Source organism: Cryptomeria japonica, chromosome 9 (assembly GCF_030272615.1).
Source record: "Cryptomeria japonica chromosome 9, Sugi_1.0, whole genome shotgun sequence".
Classification (NCBI taxonomy): domain Eukaryota; kingdom Viridiplantae; phylum Streptophyta; class Pinopsida; order Cupressales; family Cupressaceae; genus Cryptomeria; species Cryptomeria japonica.
In genome coordinates, this window is record NC_081413.1 from 25,442,709 (window position 1) to 25,464,118 (window position 21,410).

The following is a 21,410-nucleotide window of genomic DNA, read 5'->3' on the forward strand; positions in this document are numbered from 1 at the left end:
TATCTTGAGTCCTATCGATCTCCAATCTGCAAGTGAGTTAGAGCTTATGCAAAGCATCAAGGTTGCTCAAGAGCGCCTTGAGATCATTCGCAGGAAAAAGGAACAGGACATAATTCAGGCAGCTATAGACACCCTTACCAGTTTAATCCCTGGTACTAATCTTCCTAACACTAAATCATCACTAGCACAGCTCAAACTACTATGTACTGTAGTGGATGATTAGGTGCAGAGCTTGGAAGAAGCAACTGAGCCCAATGTTAAGGAAGAGCACCAAAAGGCTCTTAACGTTGCTCTGGTGAAAAAGATGAATGAGCTTAGGACTGAACTGCTGAAAGATCAAAAGGACATAAGGAATGCCTTGGATGAGGGAAACTTGCTACTCAGCAAAATCTGTCAACCTCATTTGTTCTGCGATGATGTGCTAGCCAAGAAGCAAAAGCTTCAAACGGACTTACAGTCCTACTTGGGCACATTTAAGACACCTTATGATTCCTTTGCAACATATGGGCAAACTGTTCATCGGTTTCAGATCCAGTCAGCCAAGATGGAGCAAGAGATCAATACACGGTCTAGGGATTTGCAGGAGCTTCAACTGGCTTTCCTTCCATGACTGCAAATTCTTCAGAAGTGTTATCTGAACCTGGATGTCCTGACAGTCACATAGGAACTGAACATAGTTGATGCCATGGAGGAACACGTATCCCAGATGCAAACAGAGAAAGAAGTGGCAACCTCCCTACTTGAGTCCTGGTCTCTATCCATGAAACAATTTCTACAGGACTATAAATCGGTTTTTGACAAATATTATTTATTGTTGTCATAAACTCTTTATATATATCAAATGGAAACATGATTATTAAGCGGTACTTTGTCATTGTTGGCAAAGGGGGAGAAGTATATCTAGTTTTTGTTTTTAAAATTTTGATCTTCTGACATAGGGGGAGAAGTATCTGGTTTTTGAAATTTTGATATATGTTTTGCTATATGCTATATGCTCTGATATCTCAATGTTTATGCTCTGTATGCAAAATTGCTATACATTGTATTGATTAAGGGATAGTGTATATGCTTAGGGGGAGCAATTTTGTTAATGGCAAGATTTTGTTGTAAAACACTTAGATGTCAAATTTTATTTTCCTAAGTGTTGCCATCAATGCCAAAGGGGGAGATTGTTGGCATTTTTTATGTTGTGATTGTCATTGATGGACACACACTTGTATTGAGATCCCCTTTATATGTATGAGCTAGAACTCAACCGATATTTGTTCCAACCGGTATGTTGTATTCTAGTCTTTAGGCTATTGGTGATTTTGCAGAATGTGTTTCCCGATCTGAAGCGGCATGTCAACCCCAAGCGGTTCGTAGATCCCAAGCGGTACAAGGGAGCAAAGCGGCACAACACATTCTTACCAGTCTTCATTTTTGTCAAACCGGCAACCAGTATTTTGTATGAACTAGTAATACTCTGTGATGAGTTACCAACCGACATTTTGTGATGAGTTACCAATCCACCGATTGTTTGATGGTGCTGACACATTGACGATGCTTTTTGTGTCGTGTTACTGAGTATATCTAGATTCATTGAACCTAGGAAATTGTAATGTAATCCTATTGGACCGACATGAAAACAAATTCCTTTAAAAGGACATCATGTCTAGGGTTTTAAGTTGTTGCTAAAAGGGTTAATGTCATGCTAGGGTTTAAGGTGGATGTTGAGTTGTTGTAAGAACGATCTTACCTGAGAAGATCAAGTTGTAACTGAGAGAGAGATAGAGAAGATTGAAGTAATGCTAGAATGCATTAACTGTGAGCAATACTGGATCTAACCAAGCAGTTTGTGCTATTAGATAGATCAAACACTTGTTGATTACTCACATCTTTGACAAGTCTGTAGCCCTTAACCGGGTAAGCCTCAAAGCCTTTGTAAAATCCTCTAACAAGGTGGTTCACTTATGTGAATCTAAAATCCTCTAACAAGGTAGTCTTTAATTGGACTTATCTCCTAACAGAGATTGAGATTCCTAACAGGATCTGTTCTGGTGAAGAACATTGTAAGACCTTAACCGGTCTGACCTTAACTAGTCTGGTTTCTACTCTACAGATAGTGACTTGTGAGTTCCATCTCACTGTGGTTTTTCCCAGTTGGGTTTCCACGTCAAATATCTTGTGTTATGGTTGTATTGCTTTTGTGGGTGAATGCTTTATTCGCATTTTGGTTTGCATGTGTGGTAACCAGTTTGTCTATTAAACTCTGTTACCGGTTTATCTTTAGACTGTTTAAGTGTTTTAGTGCATTGATTTTTGGCATACTAATTCACCCCCGCCCCTCTTAGTATTCATCACTTCTTAGGCCATACCTATTACACGTTTGATATGGTCAACTTGTGGATGAAGTGTAGCATGTGTGTATGTCAAAGATTGCACATGGGAAACTTTTAGGACTTCCCTAAGGATCCTTGTGAAGTATGTGGCATTTTCCCTTGTATTTATTTGTGTATGGACTAATTACTACCTGGCCTACTACACGTTTGGTGAAGAAAAGTTGTGTGATCAACTTGTAAATGATCAATTATGCTTTAGGCCGACTTGTATTTGTAACTATAATTGTGATAGATATATATGAGTGTCCCAAATTCATTTCATAGTGTGTTCTTAGCGATGATGTGTATTTACTTATGAGGATACAAGTTCATATCATGCAAATTGGAGAATGTGATAGAGTGTGGTTTCTTAATTCATCTGCATCATACCAAAATATCATAAGTTGAAAAGGGGAGTGTTTGAAGACTGATTTGACATAAGCAAGCTGTATCTTGAAGGTCCTAAATTCATATTATTCATATTGTTGAGATTGAGGTCCTAGCTATCAAGTTGTTGCTTATACCTAGGCATATGAGATTGGTGTCTCTAGTGGGTTGGTGTTCACAATACATAAGGGGATTGTTGACTCTGAAATGTTGGTGCCTAATTAATCTTTGTAAGTAATTCATTATTTTGTGAGACTAGATTTGGGTAGTAGTTCTAAGCATCTATTCTCATTGTGTTTTTTTCCATCCCGAATTTCCATGTATATATGGTGTTCATTGCGTGGTTGTGTATTGTTTTACATGTTTTAAAATGTTGCATCATTGAGGAACTTAGGTTAATAATATTTGTTGATTCATGTTTATTAATTGGAGAAGTTATTTGTGGTAATTAATATTTCATGTAGAGTAAAAATTGGATATATCTATTCACCCCCTTAATATATTGTGTGCCTTTCAAGTGGTAGAGAGTGGAATGTTGCTATTGCCAAATTGGGATTTGGCAAGTGGCTTGGCTTTTGAAACTATAAGGAGGCAAAACAAAGAGGTGTATTCAACTAAGGAATAAGTTGAAGAAGTATTTGATTTAGACTTTAGTCCAACATTTGAAAACCTTGAAACTAATACAAATAAGCCCGATGGTGTGGAAAGTATTGATTAGCTAAGAGGCAACCTTATTTTGAGAAGAGTGTCTAATACACCAACTTCAGATGCAACAACCCTAGTAGTTGACATGACTATATTTACCCAAACCAGGGTGAGGAAGTTACAAAACAATCATAATGAGCTATAACAAAAGTATATGGAAGTGTTGATCAAGGTAAGTGCTACAAAAACAGAAAAATGCAGCATCTACAAATGTTGTACCAATAAGTTCTTCAAGAGAGGAATTTCCATCAAATGGTGAAGCCCTACTTGCAGAAGTCATAGAGATCAAGAATCAAGTGCAAGGATTGAAGGGTGATAAAATGTAAGCTTATGGTAAAATTATCTCAGATTTAGTTTACCATTGGTTAGCTAAAATTGATGGAAAGGTGGATGCTAAATAAAAGGAAATTGTAGACTTAAATCATGCCTTAATGAAGCATGAACATGATTCAACTAGTTTGCAAGGTATCATAAATAGATGGATCCCAAGGAATGCTATAGTTAAGCACATGGTCAAATTATCTAGGCATGATCCAAATAAGCCACCTAAACTAAAAATGAGTGTTAGAAACCATGTGAGCCGTACATGATGTTGTTTCTTATATGATGAAACTAGATGAGAAATTGAAAGTAAAGGTGAAGGCAATTGACCAAATGGAGGTCAATATAGTGCCTAGCTTCAACGATGAATAAGAGATAGCCAAAACCCTACATTAGTGGAAGGTGGAATTTGGAGTTGTTGGGCCTAGGGTTATGTCTTTGGTATGTGTAGATGGAGGCTTGGATACTAGATAATTCAATGCAATTTTGGATTAGTTGATTTTATTGAAGAAGTTGTGTGATAGTATTGGTAGAGAATCAAATGCAATCTTATTGAACACACAACATGACTGAGAGGTGGGGTGAATCAGTCCGAATCTCTAACACAACTTTATTTATGATCTATTAAACTTCAAATTGTTGGCATATTGGCATAACTGATGGAGATGATGGTGTACTGGTAAAGGACTGTTGGTGATGATATATTAAAGGACTATTGGTGAAGATATATTAATGGGCTGTTGGTGATGATATAATTATGATATGATGCTTAATGATTAGTTATTTGTGTTGCCATTGATGGCAACCATGTGTGTTTCTGTTTTGGTATGTCATCTAAGATATCTAAGTCTATCAGTTAAGTCTAACTGGTAATAGATTGAATTGGATTGAGTTGTGTTGTTCTCAAAAAATGAGTAACCCATGTTCACCTGCAATTTATCTATGAAATACTTCCGGACTTGGACAACATGATGAGGATCTAAATCCTTCTACTCTTCAGGATCTGCAAAACCTAGGTGGTTGTACCTTTGATGCATTGAATCAGACCCATTACACACAAGACAACATCAACAGAAAGCAGATGAATCTCAAAAGGCTCAACAACAAGGAGGTTACTGTAGATGGGCTAGATCTACATTGACATCTCAACTAAATTGGAGCATGAGATAGGTGGAACCAACTATAACTGCAAACATAAAAGTAAATGGATATTTGATTTTTTAAATCTCCGAGAATCCCAGAATCTGCAAGACCAATGCCTTATCCAAGGGCATGGAGCCATACATCAAACTGTAAATGAAAACTTCTACTGCAAATCCATCTTCATCATTGAATATTCCTGCATTAATGCCTTACATAAATGTATTACTCAGCTCATTCACAAAATCATCAGATCTTGAATATATATTCCATTATTTATGATTGATTACAAAATTTAAAATCTTCACTAAAGAATGTCTACAAACAATCACAACAATCTCCTTGAGATGACAAATTCCAACCTCCTTGAGGATTTAATTTGTAACAAAGAAATGCATATTTAGAGACAATTTTATGTGAAATCTACTCATGCCTTACACAAGTAAAACCTGCAACTAATAACACCTACAACAAGAATTATACTCCATTATTTGAAAGAAGACATTACACTGTACAAACTTGGAAGAAAAACTCAGAATCGGAAAAACAAAGTTCTGGAGCCCTCTCACAAAAATTCTGGAACCCTTACAAATGAGAAGAACTGAGAATATAAAGAAGAGGGGAAAAGATCAGATCTGCATCACAAATTGCCAAGTGTCCTCTTTCCCCAACTGAAAAATTATTTGCATTATGCTCATGGAAACTGCTCTCAAACTATCTGACATGTGTTAAAACAGATTGCAGAAACAAACCCATCGCTCCGAGAGCTTTCCAACGACATATAACACTTGCATATTTGGGCAAAAAATAACTGCTCTAGTGATTAATTCGGATGCCCCTCTTCACAACCAATCATTTAAATTTTTGTAATTTTCGCTATAGTTGGAACTATACATTTAATTTTGATTTTACTTTCTACGCCCGGCCACGTGTCTTCTTCTGGTTCACTCATGGATCCACCTGGGCGTCACCTGTCCTACCACCTGTCCGCCACCTCAACAACGTCAGACCCACCATCAGACCTTGGCTCTTCTTTGTCACTGATCCACAATGGGTAACTGTCGAGCAATTTCCCATTGCGGTCGAACGACCACCTTTGGATCAACTCCAACTTGCTCGACCTTTAATCTCCATTTTGTTGCAAAATTTGGGCGCCTCAAGATGCATACACGTGCATGGGGTCCATTGGGCGTTGAACCTTCTCTTCTTGCCTGCCAAAATCCTTCAAGCTCTTGACACTATAAATACATGTAAGTTTGTATTTAAATACAAAATATGCCCTCTTCATTGTCAATGTGGGATAAATGTCTTATGCCTAGCGTTTGCATTTGCTTGAAAATTTATAAAGCCTTTTCAACGGCCACGCGACCCCTGCCATTTGCATTTTGCTTGAAAGTTTCTAATGCCTTTTCTACACTAGCGCGCATGGAGGATGCTGGCAATACACCTGGCCATCGCATTTACCTGAAGATTTCTTAAGTTTCTCCACTGTTTTCCACCTTTTATCTGCCACGCAGGAGGGAGGTTGGCTTTGAGCCTTCCCATATGCATTTGCTTGAGGGCTTCAAACACCTTATTCATGCAGGGAGGAGCTGATAAAGGGTTATGGAATTTGGTTTACACCTGCCAATGGAATTTGCTGGGAGTTTTAATGTCTCCTATACCACGCAGAGGAGGGAGGAGCTGGAGAGGCACGCAAGACTAGGCTTTTAGCCTTTCATTGCATTTGCATGAAGGTTCCATAATGTCTTTTCAATTTCCATGCCATCTGCACTTCAAAGCCCACACACAGCAGGGGAGATGTTAGCTCTGGGCTTGCCAATTGTAGTTGCTTGGAAGGTTTCTTTGGCCTTAGTCTACCATGCCAAACTTCACGTAGGAAGGATGTTGGCAAGGGTCGTGGAGAAAGATTTACACCTGCCAATGGAATTTTCTTCATATTCTCACTTCCATTGCCGAGGAGAGACTCCAATCTGAAAGTGTTGAAGCGGTTTTGCGATGCAAGTGCATTTGCTTGAAGTTGCTGAAACTTGTTTGGAACTGAAATCTGGACACGCTCTGCTTGTGAAAAATCTCATCTCCATGCTTCTCCTTTATACTTAAATCATATAACATATGATTTAAAATAACAATTTAAACCTTGCCTAAAAAGACACATGAAGTTACAAGTCAGGTCGGGCCCCAAAGTGGGTCCGACTAATTTTTTTTTTCGTTTTTTCCACTGACCCTTTAAAAACTTTCAGGCATCTCAAACATGCCTCTGGAGTTGATGTGCACCATTATCTGATCATTAAACGAATTTTTGCAACTCACTGGCAACTGTGCCCAAAACACATAAATAACCCTCAAAAAACATTTCAAAAACTAATCAAAATACCTTTCTGTACCTCACCCACTGGAAGACATATTGTCTGATATACTGACATTCACTCTGCAAAACCATTCCTCATGACGAATCCCGAGCGATGAGATATTAATCGTTGAATTTGATTAAATGTCTATGTCAGCATTTGAACCTGATAAAATCCAAGTGCAGGGACCTTAAAGTGCACACATTAAAAATATCAAATGGTCTCCGTGGATACCCAAATATGGGGCATAGATACTTTGAAGTACAAGGAAGACCATGAAATTCTCAGTTCGACTGGGAAGTTGATAGGGTGCAAATGGTGAGCTCATGAGAATAGCCACTTTAACAGATGTAACAACGAAAATGCAGAAAACTGAATAAAATGGCTCAAGAAACCATCTTGGAAAACTGATCAAACGGATTGGTAGGAGCTTCAAACTGGAAACATAGCCTGTCTTTCATACTAGTAGTACCCTAGAATGAATATTCTGACATGACATTCACCTAGACATCTTTTACACATGCAAAGTGGGGTTCTAACTAGCTGTTAAAACAAGGACTTATACAAACAACACAAATCGCAAATGGATTGAGCTTGCCTAACTGAGCAAATGGATTCATAGGGACTTGAAATTTGGCATGTGGATACACCTATATGCATACAATTCAATGCACATTGAATTTCAACATGACGATCTACTGGACATAAAATGCAAAGCCTCAAAGTAGGTCATTTGATAAAATTTGCATTTGCACCTATGAACAACTTTCAGTCCACCCCTTGAAAAGGGTACTTGACAAACTGATCTAAACTGAAATCTGAAAGTTGTAGAACACTGCATAGGCCAAATGAAAGGTGTACAATAAGATTCCACAACCTTACCTCTTGATAATCAACTGGCTCCATTTTACCCTTCTTCAAACTAGGTCATTCAAGATGAGATTTTAATTGCTATTTTGAAAGTGTAGGAGCAAAATTTTGAAATGTGCCTCTCAAATTCACTCAAATTTATGAGTCCCAATAAGCTGGAAAGCAAAAATGCCAAGTGACAGTGAACCGGTAAGCAGGAGCAGAGAAGGAGATGGTTGCGATAGAGATCCATGTTGAGTTAGGTGTTGCGATTTGGAATGTGTTCTTATGACATCATAATGAGTCTATAGTTACAACCACATCATGTTTGGCGAACCAGATGTCAAGTTTGTAATTGACTGTTGTATTTTCTTTGTAGGGTTTGAGAACCGATAACAATATCTTTGACCGGTGATGATCTATGGTTTGGCAGTGATTCTTTTCATGTTCATAAGTTGATGATGATGTGTCAGAATCCGAGTGAAGAGATAAGATGTTGTTTTGACGCATACAAAGATCAAATTTCTTGTGAAATAATGAAGTGCTTAGTAGAATGTGATAAGGGTTTGATGGCTTATCAGATCGATGTGCAGTGATGAGTTATGATCATTCAATGACTATAATTGTCTTGAAATTTGTTGTAATGATCTGTATGATGAATTGTAATGTTTTATAATGATCTGGTATGATCTATGATGTAGATTCATTGTGAGTTAGGGTTATGTAACCGACCTAATTGTAAAGTCTATTTAGGTCGAGTTTTAGAAGGTTTATTGTGTCGATGATCAGAGAAGAAGAGTGTGTCGAACTAGATTGAGATTTCTGCATGAGAGAAGTAGATTAGAGCTGACAAGGATCTGTAATATCAAGCTATGAAGTGTTGAGTCCAGATCATTTATCTATTGTTTCCTAACAGTTGCAGCAGTATTAAAATCCCTTAACTAGGTAGGTCCTAACAAGCTTGATCTTGTAAATCCCTTCACCGGGTGGTTCATTAATTTGGGTTTAAATCCTCTAGCGAGGTTACTCCTAACAGGGTAAAGCTCCTAACAAAGATAAGCTGTAAAATCCCTTGACCAGATGACTCCTAATAGGGTTTGCTCTTAACCGGGCATTGTTGTAAAGCTCCTAACCGGGCTAGGCTCCTAACAGGGCGCATTCTGAAAGAGTGCAAATTTTGTGGGTACCAATTCCCACCGTGGTTTTTCCCATTTGGGTTTCCACGTGAAAAATCCTTGTGTTCATGTTGTGGATGGATTGTTGAGTTAGTCATTTGATGTCTTTACTATATTTTCTTTATGATGAACACTTAAGTTGCTACTGGTAATGTGTTAGTAAATATGATTTGTAGGCTATTTGATCAGCTACTAGTACTGGTTATGAACTATTTTTAGTGAAGTATTTGCAGATTGGTGAAAGATTGCAGTTTATTGTTATTACTGATTCACCCCCCCTCTTAGTAACAACCGGATCCTCACATTAACAATTGGTATCAAAGCATTAGGTCCTCTTTGTGCAAAAGATTAATCGCTTGAGGTAAAGATCCTTGAGGATAGCATGGGGAAGGTTCAATGAGTAAACGAAAGCTTTCAAACAGGCTTGTAGAATCTAAAGAAGCGTATGATGAACTAAAGGTCAAATACAAAGCTTCACTGACTAAGAGAAGAGAGATGTCTGAGCAGTTGAGCAAATTCATTGAAAGCAGTTCATTTGATGAAGCAAACATTGATGCCTTTGGTAAATGAGGTGGAAAAGCTGAATGATGATAAGATAAATCTAAGGAGAGAGCTGGAAGCCCTTACCATCAAGATGAGTCAAGAGTTGGAAGCTAGGAGAACAACTGAAGACACAATAAAAGATAAGGATCATGAGATCTTAAAATTGATCCGGGAGATTAGTACCTTGCATGCCCAACTTCATGAGGAAAAATAAGAAAAAGTGGAAATACAAGCTGATCTAGACATGACTGTCTCTTAGAGAAAGTCTTACAAAGAAGAATGAGGAACTTACCAAGGAGATGACTGATGCAAATGAAATACTAGCTAAATTCAACAAGAGCACTGCTATGCTTGATGAGCAGATTCAATCACAAAGGCAAAATATTTCCACCATTAAAATTATAATACACCATTCACACAACATTAAAATTATATCCAAGCCTGCACACCATACTCTTCACAATCCAGATCAAAACATGCTTCCACTAGGGCATTGAATACTCTTTCCTACATATTGAAACTTTTGCTACACTGATCTTCTAGAAACTTCCTCCACCAAACAATAGTAACATCTAAATCCTTAATACCATGCCAAATATACCACTGGACATCTGTCACCAACTTACTGTAACATCAATGATAACACAACTTTAACTAAGATACCAATCAAACTCAACAGTAACACCAAGCAATGTATATTGATATCATACATCTCTTACCATCTTCTAGAAAAAACTTTAATTGAGGCACTAATCAAACTCAACAACAACATCAACATCATACATCTCTGATCATCTTCCATAACAAATTTCAACTGAGGCATCGATCAAACTTAACATCAACACCAATTTATGACATTCTTAATTAAACAGTACAAAACACAGAAACCTTCATATACTTACATGACAACATAATAACAACTCACCTAACACCAACTATAACCACCAGTAGTTTGCACCACACAAAATTGTATTCGAACCAGACCATATCCAAACCAACAAGTTTGAGACATTTTACATGCATTCCAAACTCCCCGAATGGAAATTACACCTTCTACATTTGAAAATTTGTACAATTTTTTTATAGAATTTAAGGAGAAATGATATCGAGACACTTTCCTAAAGCCTAATCCCAAGCTTAGTCTTGTAACTAAACTAATGCTAATAAAATCACCAATATAATGCTAAATAGCAATATATAATATATAATGAATATTGACGACAATAATTTTACACATTCCAAACATAATAAATGCTTTCACCAATAGAAATAAGAACTTTGACAAATATTTTGGAAAGAATCATTAAAAATGCAATTAAAAACTATAAATAAGTTGTAGGCAAGGAAAAAAGCAGTTCAAATCCAATTAATATCGCAATGAGATACTGATGGCTATCTATAATCAGTAGCCAGACAAAAGTGAAACATATAATAAGAACCCACGTGAATTATTCCTCACTAGAGTCATCGAGAATAATATTAAACAACTCTTTGCTTTTTCTTGTAGTTAAAGGAAAAGATAAAATTTCTGCAATTCGGTTTCAACGTTTGTTGCGTATAGACAGACCAATTCATTACAGCCAATTGTTTAGCCAATCAGAAGATTTGAACGAGGAAAGCAACAATTTAAGCATGATAAAGATTGCGTAAAAGCCAAGGATAAACACAATCTCTCATTATTTAGATAAGAGCCGACTTTTTTTGAATGGATGCGTCGTTTCCGTCAAGTAACGTAGATTTTGAGGCCTTTAAGTATCTCCATTGTTATCGTCATCGTTTTCATTTATTATGTACCCATTGCAAGGCATGGCAGAGGGACCACTCATACCAGAGGTAAATATGATCCAATTATTAGGCTTTTGCTCTAATTCTGTCCTTGAATTTTTCTGTTAGGTTATATCTGTGGCCATTGTAGGTCTGGAAATTTTCTGGGTTGTTTTGTTCTGTTATTTGTTTTTAAAACCCGGGTCTTGGGATCTTTTTCTAGGTCTCTGAAGAATTCTTCTTCTTCTGTTTGGATTTGAGTTTTTGGTCTATTTTGGCACGCAGTATTGTTGTGGATTGCAAAACTGGTAAATTTAGGTGTGAATTGTTGAACTGATAAAATTAGGGCTTGAGGGAAGGTTCCAGGTGGTTTTTGTGAAATTAGGGTTGAAGAAAAGTCTGAGTTTGGAAAAAGAGTCCGGGTGGGGTTTGTGATTGTAGGATTTGAAGGAATACTCCAGGTGTGTTTTGGCTTGTTTTCTGGATTGAATTCTGGTTATTTTCAGCTTTTGGAGGAAGATTCCAAGTGGGTTTTGGCTTTTTTTACTTAATTTGATTCTGCTTTTTTTTTTTGGTATTCTGTACAAGGTTTGGGATATTCGTATAGAGCGAATTAATTTGTTAAGGCTTTGAGGTTTTTTAAGTCATATTGATTGCTATACTTATCCAATTAAACCATTTCGTGCCGTTGTAGGTTTTTTCGGCTATGGATTTCATAGGGTTGAGAGAGTGTTTCTGAGCTTGTCACACGAGTATATTAGACTGCAGATTGATCCTAGGTTTTTTCCATTTTTTTCCTTTCTCAAGTCTGGGTTAGAACCCCATATTTTGGAGCTGTGAAAAGTTAGGGGATTTGAAAATTAGGTAGATTGGCTTTCGACATAGCCCAATTCTATATTATATCTTCAGAGCAAGATCTTCCTTATTTCTTGTTGGGGCAACTATAGTGTATGACGCCATTCTGTATTTGAGAATTTCAGCACTTTTCTCTGGGCGGGCACTTAAGTATTTATATGCACATAACTATTGGGGTGCAGAGTTGCTTTCCCTATTTTTGTCTGGTTATAGACTTATAGTCTTAGATACCTTTCTGCATCTGAGGAATTGAGCACCTTTCTCCAAACTGGCTATTTTTTATTTGAGAGTCCATCAAGCTTTGTGCGTCTAACAAATTGGGCACCTTTTTCTCCAGTCTGGTTGGTTTTATTTCAAGAGCCCATTTGCACATAACCTCTTTAGCACGGCTCTTTGGCTGCTACAATTGGCAATTATGTTTGACAACAGCTCAGCTCCTCTCTCAGTGAGAGGACAGTCACAGATGGATCAGATCTTTCGTCAATTGTGCTCCTTGTTGTACCGAATTCTGGACTGTCCGCCGAGTGAGCTATTTTCAGGATCTGTTGGCTACCATCGTGTAGGTAGAGGCCAGATAACTCCTGTTGGCTTTGCTTCTCTTCTTTTTGGGATAGCTTCAGCTCTCATGTTAATTGGATCTACTGCATTTATGATTGGCATTATGATGATGCCTTTAGTGGCAATGGTGGCCATGGTTTTCTCTTTTATTGGCATTTTTGCAAATTTAACCACCCCAGCAATGTGGTCCTGGTCTCGAGGTGGAGGATTGGATAAGAAGAATGGAAAGGAGGATTGCATGTCTGGCATCTGATCTGTTCGAGGCACTGAATACAGCTAAACATTATGGATGGTTATGCAAAGCAGACAATCATGTAATATATATGCTATCATATTTATTCATCGGGTGAAAGGAGTAAGTTCTTGACTTTTATTTTTGTAAGATTATTGAAAATAAAAAATGTCGACCTATATTTTGCAAGATTATCGAAAATTAAAAATGCCCATGGCTCTCTTTATTCCTAGAAATGGGCTCGAATACATACATATTATGTTGAACTTTTAACCTAATGATTTCATTCAACTATTGTAGAGATAAATTTTATGAACATCCTATTTGTCATTGTAAGTGTTTGATGAATTTTTGAAGTTTGGCTTCATAACGTGGAGTTTTGAAGGGGGTTCTCATTTAGGATATTCAATGGGTATGGATCAGCTTATTTTCTGAATTATTCCTTGTAAATATTGTGGTTTTTGTTCCATAAAAAATTAATTGGTATGTATTTAAATTAGACACAGGTGTAGTTTACATCTTTTTCTTTTATGATTATATGAAATGTGTTAGTATAAAACACGTTTCCTTAGTATTACATGGCAGCTTTTTAAGCTCATCATTTTAAGCTATTATGGGTGATTCACGTGGAAGATCCTGGTGTGCACTCCAAAGTTCCAAACAACAAGATGAAAATTCTGCGCTTTCAAAATTTGCATTTGCAGCACAAGCTGCTGGGCATGTCTTCCCTGTAATTTACTGACTGCAAAAAAGTTTTTTCCAAGGCAGTGAGATGACTTACTGTGTTGGAAGCAAAAAGTTCGTCTTGAATGAGAGACTGCCAGGGATTTATAATTTGTCAGGGATAATTGTGAGAAAAGACATAAAGAGGTTATTGAAGTGGCTTTCCATATTATGATGATGGAAATATAATTGGTTTAATTGTTGTTCTCAACAGTTAAGCTGTTTGTTAAATGTTAGTTTGTTTCACTCTTCTAAAATTAGTGGCTTGGTCTGAAAGAAGCTAGTAGGAAATTGTAGTTGATTCTAATACCACCAGGCACTTCTTGAACTGATAACTTGATCCTAATTCTGAAGTACTTGTGACATACATCAAATAACATTGTTGGTAGCAGTAGAGAACTGAGACAGCCATACATTGTTATAAAATGTAAACTTGATATATTATATATAGTAGAACAAGATGATGTCTAAGTGGTATTAGAAAATAACTATCAGCTTTTTGTACATTTGACTACACTTATTCTGGGATAAAGATTTGTGGTTATGAAACTGTTTATTTCACCGCTATAAGTTGAAGTTTATATTTGCCTTATCTTATTGAATTCTATACTCTATCTTGTTACAGAACATGAGAAAAGATTGTTGTATTGAGTAGTCAGATCATAGTCTTTACCATACGAAGAGCTGCATTTGCTGTGGTTCCAACTGCGAGAAATCCACCAATCCACATACTTTGTGTGAACAGAGAGTGTTAGGTTTCATAGTCAATAGCCAAATATGGATAGGGGGCATGGAATGCTTGTTTAAATCTTTGGACTGGACGGCACGAACAACCTATTAATTTCTTATGGGCCCAAATAATATATTTGATAAATTCTATCCTGGTTCAAGTTTACAGGTTCAGTTCATGGATCTGGCAAATTTCTTTTTTGGGTTGGATTGGTCCTGGGTTTGGCCCTATAAAAAACATTTAATAATCATAATCAGCTCATTGATCTGGGAAATTTTGTTTGGGGTTGGGTTGGTCTTGGTTTTGGCCATTTAAAAATCATAAATATATATAATTTAGCTTAAAAGTAAAAATGAAGTTTGTAGATATATATTATTCTATTTTTAAATGCAAAGTATTATATTAAACTTATAAAGTTGTAATATTATAATTAAAATATTATATTATGTAACTTAAATATCATTTAATATAAATATTGAAACTGTGTAAACATAATAAAAGAGTGGGTGAATGATACATTACAGGGCAATGAATCTCAACGTAGTGATACTGAAATTGAGAGCATTTTGATAACAACAAAACTGAATTTTTTTAGAGCTTTCTACAGTGAAGAAACAAACCCGCATACTGCAAGAATAGAAACTATATTAAACAAAAGCTAAGTATTGTGTTGACAGTGACACCACGGAGTTTTCGTGGATGAAGCCTTCCCCAAACCTTGAATGGTCACAATAAAGGGATCTTTCATAGCCATGTAAGCATCCCCTTGCAATTTTCATGGTCATGCCTGCGTTTGGTATCACATTACTTCACACAACCTCTTTGAACCCGAAGACATGAAAAGAATCTGTGGGTTTTGTCTTGGTTTGGCTAAATCCTATAAAGTTTGATTTTGGTTCTCATTTGGGTCTGTCCAAGATGAACCTACTGTGTTATGCAAAGCTGCATGCCAGAATCTGTTGGCATACTGAATTGGACCTGTACACAATTACATATCCCATGGATCTAGCAACATTGGACATCTTTCCAATACCCTAGCCACTAAATAGGAACATTAAACAGAAGACCAAGCAAAATGGCACCAGAAAGGAAACGACCATGAGAAGATGGCTAAAGCCCATTAGAATATGAATGTATGTCATTTATCGTGGGAAATTCTCTTGTGAAAAGAGATGTATAAGAAATATCAAGTATGTCATGGGAAACACATTCTCCAGGAAAAAATGGATTTATTTATGTTCCATGGAGTCTCGAGGGGACGGGGGTGGAAGTGTAGATTGATCATGGACGAGGGCCTAGATTTGGGGGTAGTGGTGGGGTGGTGGCAGGTAGAGTTGGGGATGAAGCCCTTGCCAACAAGTGCAATTTAAGGCCTTAGAAACCATACAAATTTTCATGGCACACACTATATTAACAATTTTATTGCATTGTTTTCTACAACATTTAAAACTTGGAGTGATCTGGAATATGAGGCTTAAATTCCTATTTATAATTTTTTTTGATGTGAGTGGGACCCAAAAACCATTAGGGTTAGGGATAAATGGCTTTTTTGTTTTGTTTTTTTAAATGGTTTTTGTCTGAAATGTTGCAGGGTATACCTTTGTGTCTTGGGTGCGGTCAGGAGATGCAAGGACGTCCCGATGTCTTGCTGGCATCTCCATGAGAGGGGGACGTCCTGGAAACATCCCCTTGAGAAAAATGTTTTAGAATCGTCCTTGGGTAACAGGTGGCAGTGGTAGGACAGTGGAGGGACATTTCTCCCAACACCTTATGTCTTCAAAATGTCACTGTCCCAGCAATGACTGGTTTTTTGGGTGTGGGGCAGGCCTCCCGGAACAGCAAGATATATGTCTAAAAATGAAATTTCAATTTACATAATAGTTTTAATAAAGTCAGATCTGCGGTGCTCTTTTATGCCCAGCATTCATTTCGTTTGTTAATGACAGACTGTTTTTCTCATTGATTCCATGAAGCTGACGCATGGGTACAACTCTTGAAGATGGTAGGTTTATGTCAACATTAAATTTTAATGTACTTTCTGGTTCATTTAGAACAGTCAGATCTGCAGTCTTGTTTTATGTCCAGCATTCATATCATTTATTCATGACAGAATGTATTTCTGACCAACTCCGTGAAGTTGAAGCACGGGTGTAAAATTTTAACATGATAGGGACAAGGCAAAAAATTCGCATAGTTGGCTGAGAGGAGGGTCCCTAATAATTGTTGTATCGATTTTGCCCTTGACCTATAAACATGATCTTTATCCCAAATATAGATTTATCCAAATTATTTTAAATAGGGCAGATTTGTTTTTATATTAAAATCTGTAAAACTACGAAGTAATGTGTGCCAAGAAGAGCAATTACGATATTGCAAAGTATTTATTTTTTGGTCAATACAAATATTGCAAAGTATTAGCACAAAGTCGAAGCACTAAAGAGCATAACCATAAAATAAAGTCAGAAGTGTCAGCTTCCCAAAGGGTTTAGCTGTTTAGCCACAACACAACGTAAACTACGTAGTAAACAAAAAACATTATCTACTAAGTCAAACAGTTTAAGAACATTATGACAGTCGCCTGATGAATTTTATAATTTTACTATTTAGGGATTATTGACTTATTCACCATTACTGTTAACAGATCTTATTGGGGAAAAGGATTAGATCCCTTTGCATTACCGCACTGTACCTGATTTTCCTTTGTAATCGAAGAATTGTATAGCATCTGGAACTTGTCCACATTTACATGCTTCTCCATAGGGAAATTTTTACAAAGAAGGAAGTCTCCATATTTAGAATTATGGAGGGCGTTGCCTGGTAGAGTTAAAGAACATGGTGGGTTGCTCCTGTCTTTTCCAGATACTTTATTAGAGTTTGAGGATTGCTAGTGCTAACAATGAGAGAAACTTCAACTATATTGTCATTGTTGACTTAATTGAATCCAAAACTAATGCTTTTTTCCCTTGCGATAACACAATGAGTGCAACACTCACCACAATCAGGTTAATATGATTTTGTTCTTTTCATTTATATGTTTTTAGTATGAGAAGAGAAGAAATGACTTCGAAATTTCTGATCGGTAAATGAATTTTCTTGAATTATAACATGAAAAGCAATTCAAAACCGTGTACCGGTAAACCAGAATTAATGTAGTAAATAAGAATAACCACCACAACATGAAAGACACACCATAACACAATATTTTTAACGAGGAAACCCGGCGTGGGAAAAACTCCGTGGGATTTGTTACCCACAATATTCGCTTACTGGCCAATAAGAGAATATTACTGATACAATAGGGGCCTGCACATGTAGGAAGGCCAAGTGCCTAGAGCTCACTGCTCAGTTACAAAAAAAGTCACACCGACTTACAAAATGGATTATACAAATCCAATGTCATGCACTACTTCAGATCAACATCTACTATCCCAGGTTCAGTATCGGTTTAAGCTCTGCAATATTCATAAACCTTTATCCAAAATTTGCTTTACAATTCGCATATTAGGTCTGCAATAATCCTTCCATATTCACTACCTATATTCTCCTTACAAATGGTCTCTAAGATCTCATACTCATATGAATCTTATTACAATCCGCCATGTCGGCTTACAAAAAGATTTTACAATTAAATACAAAATACAATTAAACAAAATTCCTGTCGGCCATGGTGCTGGTAATCTTCCTTTTCAGTGCCAGTGAACTGTATGCCGGTGTAGAGTCTGCCAGTGTTGGTGCCTGCTGGTATCATATGATTGTAAGGTGCCATCAATGACAATACCTTAAATCACCTACAATTTCTCATTGGAGTGTGCATTTGTCAACAATCTCCCCCTTTGGCATTGATGGCAACACTCATGAGAAAAATCCAAAAAGCATCCAAAAATGTTGTCTAAAAAGAATTTGCCAAAATTGTCTTCAAAATGTGTGCTCCCCTTAAGTTGATGATGTCTTTCTTTTGATCATTTTTCTCAGTTCCACTACTTCCCCTTTGACATCAATGACAGGTTGTCAAAGTGTCAACTGAGTGTAGTTTCAGCTTGATCCTTGTAACCGGTTGGTTACAATCTGGAAAATGTCTGCCAATATAAGATTCAGGCTCTCAGTGAACCTGTCATTGTCCTTCAATGCGGCCTCTGTTCTTTGAATTGTATCGGTGAGGTGATGCATTTGCTCTTCCGGTGTCTTCAATCCTTGAACAAGCGTCTTTGAGATCTCTTTTCTCAAAGAGATGAGGTAGTCCAATTTGGGGCTGAGTTTGCATTTAAGATCTTTTGCTTTTCCTTTTATTCTTTCCTTCTCTTTTTCCAATTTATCAAGTTTCTCCTCAAAACCTGCTATTTCTTGCTCTATAATTGATAATGGTTCAGATGAATCAATGAAATTGTCAGCTATATCATTTATTTCTTTCTGTACCTTATTGATCTCCTTGTTTATATCTACTGTCAAAATATTAGTTTTACATGTGTCTCTATACAACTCCTTAAACTCCTTTATTGTTTTGCTTAGTGCCGGTAAAAGGGTATCAATGTGTCCCATGCACTTATTTATTTTCTCATTGAAGAATTTCTATTTTTCTTTATCCATTTTCTCTTTAAATGTCTCTTCATTAATCTGATCAACTGTCACAATGTTACCGGTGATATACTTAGACAATGTGTCTAGTTGATTTAAAGAATCTTTACTGTCCACATTGCATTTGGGTGCTATTAATTTTAGAATAGGAATTGTATCATCAATAGCCTTATATGCTTGTGCACTACACTCTGTGATTTTCTTAATGGAATCCAATAATACCTCTGTCGCATTTGTTGGTTTGAGTTCTGTCATGGAAGAACCAGATGATTGTCCAACTACCTTAACAATTTGCATTCTGCCGGTGTGAGTAACCTCTTTGTTTGTATTGACCTCTGGTAGGTCAGTTTGTGTTTGCATTTCTACTAGCAAAGGCTTGGGTTTCTCAGCTATTGCCGGTGGCACTGTCTCTGCATGAACCTGTGCCTCAACCTTTTTCTATTCCTGTTTCTCAACTTGTGCCTTAGTGGGTTTCACTGTGCTCTCTACTGTCGGTTTCTCTGATGAAGTCTCAGTATTCACTGCGAGTTTCTTTGATGAAGTCTCAGTATTCATTGTCGGTTTCTCAGTATGCACCTCTGTACTGTCCACTGCCGATATCTCAACTGGTTTCTCTGTGTTGTGAGCTGGTTGCTCTAGCTCAGTGGGTTTAGTATCAGTCACCATTCTAGTAGACAGGGGATCAACTGATTGTTCAGTTTGTGTCTTAACCCCAATCTCAACATCTACAGCCGGTGGCTCAGTAGCCACATCTTTCTTTTTATCTTTAGTGGTCTCTTTATCAACAACAATATTTACCTCTTGGGTGTCTATGTTCATAGTGTACAAAATTTCAGACTCAGGATTTGTATGCTCATGAGGAGTCTCCATACTCTCTGTTGCTGGCTTTTTGTCAACAATATGTACCGATGGAGTATCAAAAGGAGGTGGGGGCAGGTTATCAGTTATCTTCAGGCTTGGAGGTCCACCTACCTTACCTTTCCCCTTATCCTTGTCCTTTTGGTAGACTCTGATAGTCTTGGGTCTTTTAAGTTCTTCTTGTTTCTCCTTTTCAACAAAGAACATATCCCATTGATATGCACTTTCTTCAGTGATTTCATTCACTCTGCCTGCCATTAGTGCTACATGTCGGTGACCGATTGAAAATATTGCCCAGTTGGCCTCACTGATTAATTCATCTATCTCTTTAGTGGAGTTCATTTGTTGAATTGCAAGTAATTTTTCTATCTTTATCTTTTTATCTAACTCAACAATAGCTACCCTTCTAGCTTCTAGTCTTTTGTATAAATCATTGGGAATATCATCAACAATCTCCATCAAAAATTTCTTGTAAATGTCTAAGTGTAAAATTACACTATTCTTTATGTTCTCTTTATCATCATTAGAAAGTGTGTTATACAGTTTGCTAATATTTTTCAATTTTCCATCCTCAGTTATTTCATTTAGAAGTTTGTCCAGTGGAGCAATAGCCTGTTTTACCTTCTTTTTATTTGGAGTTAACTTCTTAGCTAGAGGCTTAATTGCCTGTTGCTTTTGTCTTGTTCTTCTGGGTGTAGGTGAGGGTGCCGGTGAGGGTTTTCTTTTCCTTACTACCCTTTTGAACTCAGTCGATATATCACTTTCAGAAGAAGTTGCAATTGGTGAAAGATGAGCTTCCGATTGAAGTCCTTCCAACTCACTTTCCTTGATACTAGTTTTGTTAAGTACATCTTCTTTAATTTCTTTAGCTTGTCTTGTGCCTTTCCTCACTATTTGTTCAGTTTTTTTGACTCTTTTCTAAGATTGGATGCCACTCTCAATTGTTTCTGCATTGCCAAAAAATTTCTTAGATGGTTCTTGTGGTGCTTCAAGGAGGGCTTTTGCATAGGTCTCAATTATGTTATCATCGGTCTCATATCCCATCTCGGTAACCCAAGAGTTCTAGGGACAACTACCTCCATCCAGGTTTCATCTTTCTTGATCACAAAGCATCTCTTTTTGATATTTGTCAACAATTGCTTGAGATAGCCTTATTCTTGTCTTCATTCTTGCTTTCAAAGTTTGAATATATTCATTTATGTTTTCCTCTTTGTCATCTCCCTTGTTGTTTAGTATGTCTAACAGTTGCTTTGCTACCGGTATATCAAAGCCAAAGTATTTCCTACC

At 37.0% G+C, this 21,410-nt stretch overlaps 1 long non-coding RNA gene across 1 annotated transcript; it reads left to right on the plus strand.

Moving 5' to 3' along the window:
- The first annotated feature begins 11,280 nt into the window (after positions 1–11,280).
- LOC131064350 (uncharacterized) lies at positions 11,281–13,570 on the plus strand. The gene is made up of 2 exons (XR_009111243.1): positions 11,281–11,664; positions 12,290–13,570. It is a non-coding gene; the product is annotated as an uncharacterized LOC131064350 (long non-coding RNA).
- The last annotated feature ends 7,840 nt before the right edge of the window (positions 13,571–21,410 follow it).